A 9,189-nucleotide genomic window follows, 5' to 3' on the forward strand; every position below is an offset into this window, starting at 1 on the left:
GCACGGGGTGGGCGCCTCCCGCTGCGAGCAGACAGCTGTGAGCTGTGGCTTTGGGGTACCCCCACCCCAAACACACACACACACACGGCCTGTGGGGGTGACGCGTGGGTACCCAGGCACGGGTACAGGGGTGGCAGGAGGTGGCAGTGCAGAGGGGAGCCTCAGGATGCCCGTGAGCAGGTGGGGTGGCACCAGGGCTGGAGGGTGGGCTACCAGAACACTTTTGATTTTTCTGCACGCTGAGCAACACGAGACGAGCAGCAGCCTGCACCTCACCCCTGATGCTCAGGGCACCGCAGCGCTGTGCGCGGCCGTGCTCCCTGGGGCTCACAGCTCGCCCCAGGGTCCCTGCAGGCTGCGCTGCAGCCGGGGCAAGGGCAGGAGCCGCGCGCGCAGCCGGTGCCCACCGCAGCGCAGTGCGTGAGACCCGCCGTGCCGGAGCTGCTGTGTTTTGTTCCCTCCCGCTCGCCCAGACGCCTTCCCCTCGCCTCACAGCGCTGCTCTGTGTGTGCATGTTTTGTTTGGTTTTCTGTGTGGTTTTTTTTTTTTTCTTTTTTTTTTTTTTTTTTTTTTTTTTAACATCCACAAACTTGTGATTTTCTGTGCAACTTGTGGGGAGCGAATCAGTATGAGGGAGCAGCCTTCTCATTGAAACCGGAGGTGAATAAATTATGAACAGGCGAAAATTGGAACAATGTCTCTGAGTGAGTGTTTTCTAGAGAGTTACTATTCCAGGCTTTGAAATCAATTGATACATAATTAGATTCCTCAAGAGAGGACAAACAAGGGCTGCCATTCACCCCTCCTTCTCCCACATGCATCCCAAAGAGAGACTGGAGGCTTTAGCAGAAACCAGACAGCCAGCATTCTCCAGCACTAAAAACATATTCTGGCTTTGGGTGTTCATTTAACAAACAGATCCTTGAACCTTGCTTCTGTTTTCAGTTTATTTCGACCATGTTTCTTTGTGTTCAGTTCATTAAAACATGTCTCTTTTGAGATCTATTTTTACATTTCAAGAATCCAGTATTGTACTTCTGTGGTGGCAGATGGCCCTAGACATCCAAGCATAAGCTCTTTCCTGCTTTTTTCCCCCTCTTTCTTAGGTCCTTTCTGCACTGCACTTGAAGCTGTGAGCAGCAACCATCCCTTTTTGCAAGGTCTGGGGCTGGCTCTCGATTCAGCACGGGGTTCTAACATGTTACAGTCCCTACTGTGCCCTCGAGGTGTATTTAAGCACAGCGGCTGCTACTGTCTGTAAAATAAGAGCCCTCCACAGCTGGATAGATCCTCATCACACGGGTGGCACACGGGCTAATTTTGAATCTTTGCCTCGTATTTGCCTCATGTTAATGCTCTGTGGTCCTCCAAATGAATTTATTAGTGGTTAAGGTTGAGTTTTGTTCTTGAGGGAGACAGAAAATACACATTTGGTTTGTAAAAGACAGCAAAAAGCATGTGACAATTAGAAGAAAATTTGTAAAGGTTATTGAACAAAGCAGCAGCACCCTTAGCCAAGTGAGCCACCTAACTGAAGGCAATGGCTTGGCTCCTCTGGCTGTCCTTGGGATTGATGCACTTTGATTGATGCACAATCACCTCCAAACCTGGTATCAAACATAGATCAGAGTGCTGCAGCCATGAGCATAATTTTTGCCATGTATCAGTAGGACTAAAAAGACCTGTACCAGCAGCAAGAGAAGCCTGCCTGAGCTGCCTGACCCATTTCTTAGGGAAGGCAGCAATACTATAGCCTACAATAAGCTGAGAGTCTTGAAGGCATTACAAACAGAATGACAAATTCCTACATCCTATTAAGTCACAGGATCTTTAGGAGAGGGTAAGGTAAATCTGACTTATGTGTTATTTGGAAACTTAGGCACAGTTAAATCTATGTGCTCTCTAGTAAAAAGATTAAAAGGCTGAGAGGTTTTAATCCAAAGATATTTGTCGGGATAATAAGCAAAGCAGAAGTGCTCAAACACATATCTAAGAGGAGGCTATATTTTCTGTTTGCTGCACAGATGGTATCTATTTATATCTTCTCTGTGTGTGGCTATTTCAGTGTCTGATTTTCTGTGGTTTGGTGTCTTACCTGAGTTAACCAACAGTCCACAGGCAGAGCCAGCTGGAAGATCTCGGTCAGTGCAGGCAAGACAGCTTTGTGCCGCTCCATGGGCGCTGCACGAACACGCTGACACAGTCTGCTCCCTGATGGGAAAAGGGACAGTTCCAGAGGCACACAGTGCTCCCTGCCTCTGCAGGACAGTGCTCTTCCTTGCTGCCCTCTGCTGCATCCCAGCCCTGACCACAGCAGCCCTGCTGCCCCGGAAGGGCGAGCACACCCGGCTGGTGTGGTGCCTCAGCAGTCCCTTGCTTTGAGTGATGCCCACCTTGTGTCCTGGCACAGCCCTCTCTACTGGCAAACTCTGAAGAATAAAATGGATTTGACTTAGCCTCAAAGATTTTTTCCCACCCTCCAGCCTTAGCATAAAATCCCAGCATACATATTTATGCCTTTCTGGTGGATTTGGACAGGAGATTAATACATATACAGCTCAGTGGAACAAGTTTCCATCAGGGCTGCAATTCCTCTTGTGTTGCTGGCCCCAGTCACAGCATGGAGTGAGCGCAGCTGGGACCACCAGGACTCCTGGCTGAGGGCACAAAATCCTTTGGCCCTGCCAGGGGAATAGAAGAGAGGATGGCACAATCTGGGATTGCAGAGATTGTACTGGCAAACACAGACTCCTCCAGGATGAGCCTATTTCAGGCTTGCCTTGTCAAGCCTCCAAAAAGCCTCAGGTTTCTGAGAGTGCGCAGGAGAGGAATAGCACAAGCTTCTTCCTTTCCCCTTCACATGGATCCCCTCTACCTTCTTCTGATGGGACTGCACTCAGAAATGAGAAGTGGCAGAAGAAATCACTGTGTTAGAAGGTATTGCCACATCACTGAACATTTGGGATTTCTGCAAGCCAGAGACCATTCTTTTTACCTCCTTTTGAGTGTCTCCTTCCTCCAAATTCAGTAGGCGCAGCTGAAGACAATTTGGGAGTGAAACAACACACAGATTCACAGCCTGGATGGAGGTGAAACTTGGCAGCTGCAAGCCAAGTCTTAGAGAGGTCAGAGAAAGACAGTAAGAACACAAAAGTAGAGAGCCAGAAACATTCACAGAGCAGGCAATGTTTGGGGCTTGTCAGGAAAGGAAAGAAGAAAAAAAAAGCTCTGCAGATCAAAGCTTGATTAGTCTTAATCCTCCACAAAAATGCCCAGGTCCTTCCAACACTTGCTTTTTTCCCCCCTTCCCCATCATCCCTGCTATTGCTTGACTTGGTGATTTGCTTGAAAATGTATTAGACAACTCCAGATTTTTCACTGTTAGAAGCATGAAAATAGAGGATAGGTACTATTATCCACTAAGCAACACTCCCACAGTTAGCACAGTCCTCTAGAGAGACCTGTCAGATAATGGCTTTTGAGAGGAGCTTAGAGACATCTGGAGTAGCCATTTTCCCTCTTTGTACATGGAAAATAAAGATTAGCTAGGGCACGGGGAAGGGGGGGCTAAGAATATAATGAAGGCAATGGATAAACCAATGTCACATTGCCCATCTGTGTGACTGGCCTCAGGTCTACTCCTGCAAAATGGTTCATGCAGGCTCCCCTTAAATCCATGGATTTCTGTGCAGGTGGAAGAGGTCCCCATTGGTTTGTGAGTCTGGGGTCTCACATCACAGGCTCTTCGGGGTGGATTTTGTCTATAAAGCAGCTGGTGCTTTCTGAGTGGCAGATGCAGAAATAAATTTCTGGTTTTTTTAATGACTAAGTCTTTTCAAGAGTTTTCTTTTCTTTGTAAGACCTAGTTTTCTTTTTAAATTTTGATCATTTTCATGCAAAAGACTTATTCCAACCAATTCTGCCTCAAGGGCCACTAGAGTTTGGGACTGAGCTCAGTTGTCACTCTCTGGGCTGCATATCCCATCAGAGTGTGAAAGCTCCAGCGCTTGTAATCAGAGATGCTGCAGAGGTGATAGTCACATTTAAAGCATCAATGGCATACTGGGGATGACATTCCTAGATTTGGTGTCAGCTTAAAAAGGTATTTGTGGATTTTGTGGTGTGGTTAGAGAAGAGATGCTCTGGAGGACAAAGCCAAACCTCACAGCCCTTAAGGGCATGGGTTCAGCCCCGCAGCAGGAACTGCCCAAAGCGCTTTCAACGTAAAACGATGGAAAACTCACATTCGCGCGGGCTGCGGCCGGGGTGGGGAAAGGGCGAGGCGGGGAGGTTCGGGAAATTCTTTCCTTCGCCCGAGCACCCCCAGCCCCCCTGTCACCCCCCCGCCGCCGCCGCAAACGCCCGGGAGCACAGGGAGAGCCCAGGCAATTCCTCCCGCAAGGGCGAACAGCCCCCGCTGCGCTGCTGGAGTGAGCGCGACAGCCAAAGGTGCGGGAGGATGGGAGCCGTGGGGACACACTCCCCGCATCCACTGCATCCCGGCATTCTAGGAAAAAAAAGTAGTTTGGGACATTTTGCAAAAAATCTACATTGGAATGGACTCAGACACGTTGCTGCCCAAAACTGCTGAGCATCCACCTGGAAAAAGAGAGCAGAAGAACAAACGTGGCTCACTACAATTCAAGATACACACCAATACAGGAACACACCGTGGTCTCACTACAATTCCACCTCACAGTTTTGGGGGATAAACCAAAGGCAGGGAGGGGAGGACAAACAGGTACTGACAACATTTTCTCAGGTACTGCTGTGTTTCTGGGTGAAGAGGTATGTGAGGAGTTCCACTTAAGCTCCAGTTGTGAGGACCTTAACCTTGAGCAAGAAATGAAGCTGCTACTCCAGATTGTTAAACTCATGGAGATAACCTGTGCTGTCTCTGGTTACAAGGGAGGAGCTACAGGTGGAAAAGGGACAACAAATAACTCTATTTTGGGACAGAGACACCTGTCCAAAGCCAGCCACAGGGAGCTAAAGTCACTTGTTCAACCCTGGTGAGAAACAAGTCATATGATGGTTAACGCAGCAGGTTTTACCAATACCTGCAAGATGCTAAGGAAGGTGTGTGGGGGGCAGCTAATCATGCTGGAGTGAGAAAATAGAGATCTTTGTACTGCTCCTGTTCTCACAGCAGCTGGACTTCTCAAACAAGGTGGCCTTCACTGGAACAGTTGACACCTTTCTAATGCAGCATTCAGAACTACCCTGGTTTTGAGATAAAGGGAGCAAATTGCATGGACTTGAAAATTATTAGTTGAGATCATCAAGTGCACTTCCAAAACCTTGACAGTTTTGTCTGCTTTTTAGACCAATGAAAGCAATAATAAAGTTCTGACTCCTTTGATGTTTACCCATGTTATTGGACTAGAAGGTTTGACTTCTTAAGGCTTAATTTCCATTTCACTGAACAATATTCTTGTATTTCATCTGTGAATTAACAAACTTTGAACTTTGTTGCCATCCTGCTCCCCACCTGCTCCATTCTTCCCTAACTCCTCCAGACCCAGACTCCAATCTGACTGCAGCAATTGGAATAGAAATCACAGAGCAAGTGTTTGAATTGGCCACGGAGCACACGGCACATTTAAATCTCCAGTGATAACACAGAGAATACAATGAGTAACCCTGATGATTTTTAAGACAAGTATGTACTGTTTTAACTTTATTACACAAAACCACCTGAAGTGATTTTAAAATTAGGGTAATGCTTTTTCACAATAGCCAGGTGAGTGATAGCAAAATTAAAGTACCTAAATGTTGATTTTTGGATAGATTTTAAAAACTCCAAGTGTCATATCAGATAATGTTTCATTAATAACTGACATATGTGTAATTTGGCCAAAGAAAGGTGGCAGAGTTGTTCCAGGAGCAAAATCTACCATTATGCAAAATCAAATGCAGTATTTTTAAGAGGAGTATTTAGTAAAAAGAAGAGGTACCAAAACATACAGAATCCCAGAGGGACAAGTGGACAAAAAAGGGACAGGACTAGTATTCAAAAGGAGGAGGTAAGGCCCAAATATTAACAAATGCTGCTTGAATAAACACATTAGAGATAAAAAAAAAAATAGGACAACTAGTGAGGCCAATACTAAGTGTGTAAAGAGAAAAAAAAAAAAGGCTAACCAAAATAGTGAAGAACTAAAGGATAGGATTGTGACTGTACTTTGAAAATGTTGTTTCCTTATGGTGGGGATCTCAACTGGTCCATAGTTTGGGCTGGCTGCTGCTTGGTCCTTGCCAGAATCCATCTTCAGGAGGGTTCAGGCTGGGCTCATTGAAACACAGGGACATGACATTGCTGATGAGACATGAGAAACTTGCCTTAACATGTTTTTGTGCAGCTGAGTATGGAAAGGAAGAAAAACTAAGCAAATGGAATTGCAGTGAATGGGTCTGTGAGAGGGGGAGCATTCCCAGTGGGGGGCCCTGACATGGAGCACACGGGTGGATAGATCTGGGATCAGGACATTGCACTGTGAAGAAGGATATGCTAAAAACGTACCCCAGTCTGATCTGCCTTGGCTCCTTCCTGGAGGACTCTGAGCTGAGCAACTGCTGAGACCCCAAGAGCTGAAATTATTCTCTTATCAGTAGCATTTACACACCTGCCAAACAGGACATTGCACAGCTCCCCTACAGATCACACCTGGTTAAACCCTAGCTGTGGTGTACCTCAGGGTAACATCACAGATGATGGGCCTTTTTTGGCAGCTCAGCTCATTTTCTGCTCTTGATCTTTTCCTGATAAACAGCATTGAGCAGGTTTCTCTACTAGAGGCAAACCTACTTAGCTAACAACTCCAAAATACACCTCAATAAAAATACTATCCCAAGCTTTCCTTACCTGTGTTTAACAGAGAAAGGAGGTGATGAAGCATTTTATTGACTCCTCTACAGAAAAACACAGAAAGATTAAAACATTACCCCTAGATAGGTGCCCCTCCATCATCCTTGGGAACACAATGGTAGTGTTACTCATCCAGGACAGGGTCTTTTCCAAGGCCCTCTGCAAGAGGAATTAGGTAACAGAGCCAGCAGGGAGGAGTTTTATTCAAGAGGATATTCCTGCTAGGCTGCCCCACACCTGTGAACATCATGGATCTGGCAAAGGGCACAACAGTGCTCAGAGGCTGCAAGCTGAAGTCAATTATGTGCCAGGTGCATACAAACCAGGTTTTGTCCACTTTCAGGATGCTTTGCAATCTGATCACACTTCCCACCTCCACCCCACCTGCTCAAATAAAGAGCTAAAAAGCTTCTTTTTGCAACAAAAAAGCACAAAAACTTTTGGGTAATCCTATGCATTCAGAAGCTGCAGCTCAAAATTATTCACCAGATCATCTTTGGTGAAATAATGGCAAAGCTGCTGTATTTAGCCACTGCCTTCCCTGCTCATAGCCTAAATGCCATTCATTTTGAGCCACAGTGTGGTATCTAGCAGCAAATTGCTGTGGCAGCCTGGTTTCCTGGGAGACATCCACCTTCATCTTATGATCTGTGTAACCAGGAGAGTGCTAAGCCTGGCTCAGCTCCCACTGCCCCCGCAACAGTATTTTCACCAGCTCCAACAGGAGGTATTCAAGCCAGGATTTATGCAATCTCAATGAATCCTCATTTGGATGATGGCAAAAATTGCCTTTGTGTTTGACCTATGAGCAGTGAATCTGCCAGAGAGGAGGCACAAGTAAGCTGGAGGAAAAACAGTCCTTGTTTTGCAAAACAAACATGTTGGTAGTTCCTAACTTTTTATCCTAACATTTAAGGCAGACTAAAGCTGGAAGTACCACCAATATTCCCAAGTCCATAGGGAGCTACGAGCTGGATAGTCCCCATCTGGTATTCTCTCAGCAAGCTAGGTAAATGCCAACACTTTTGGCCTATCTTTGAGATAAGTGTGTGACAAAAACTTCATCTCTTACACACAAACCTCTGATTTGTAAAATATATGAATTGGAGTCTTTTCAGGTGGAAAAAGAGCTCCTGAGAGGAGCCACTGGCATCCACCTCCCCCTTTGTGGGGGACAGGAATGATGCAGTCACTGACCCTGCCATGTAAAGTTTTGAAGAAATACAAGTTTCTCTCCTGATAAACCTGCATTTCCCCATGCACAACTGGCTTTGAAGGAACCTACCCCTTTGAAAGACTCTATCAGCTGGTTACTCAGCAACTTCTCAAGAACCCAAAAGAGTGTGAGTCCATAAACACTTTCTTGTGCTGTTTTCTTGATGACAAGATCATAGGAGGGACTGGACACTAATATTTTGAGTTCAGTTCAGTTGGTAGGTAATTCTTCTAAACATGTGAAAGGACATTAACCAACACAGAAATAGGAAATTCTAACAGATAGCTTTCTCCAGTTAGAAATTGCATGGTTTTGTATGATTTCCCACCCCCTGAATATAAGCCATTTTCTCCCACAGAGATGACGGACAACAGTCTGACCCCTCCTGGCATTTACTGTTTTCCTTTAGAGAGGTTTTGAAGGCTGGAGCCTGATCCATTCAGCATCAGATGCTGGATTTTATACTCTATTAAATGTTTTCTTTTGCAGAGATATTACTTACACAAGCTTCATTAGCATAGGGAAACTGTTGCCATACATTTCAAACTAAGAACACTTTCCAGGAATCATCCCTTCCAGTAATTTTGCTGCTAGAACTGTCTTGTACAGCAGTCTTCCCTCATGCTCCCTTACAAATGGAAGCCAAACTTGTGCTGCTGCAAACCATCCCAAACAGGGATGCACTTCAAACCTGTCCAGTAGGTTTAGCTCAAAGTCCACATGATCTGTGTCTGCTCCCTCCATAAAAATCCTTTCCATTCCTGGAATTGTGATATGAACTCCACCCTTTCCTGGAATACCTGTCATGGTAGGCTTATCCAACAAACTTTAAATAAATGCTGTCATTTTGATTACTAGGCAACTTATTCCTTCCCAGCAGAGCAAATTCCATTCCTTTTCCAGTTGTTTTTCTCCTTTAGATGTATGGGTTGCCTTGTCATAACTTGTTTAGTTACTGACAGCTTGCCACAGCCAGAGCAAAAGCATCATTCTCCTCTTGGGTATATTTATTTAAGCCAGGCTTTCTACCAGTCCTTTAGGCAGAACAAGCACTGAACAGCTTCTGTAGGCCAAAGGCAGGAGTGTGCAGAGAGCAGGAGTTCAG

Source organism: Geospiza fortis, unplaced genomic scaffold (assembly GCF_000277835.1).
Source record: "Geospiza fortis unplaced genomic scaffold, GeoFor_1.0 scaffold524, whole genome shotgun sequence".
Lineage (NCBI taxonomy): Eukaryota > Metazoa > Chordata > Aves > Passeriformes > Thraupidae > Geospiza > Geospiza fortis.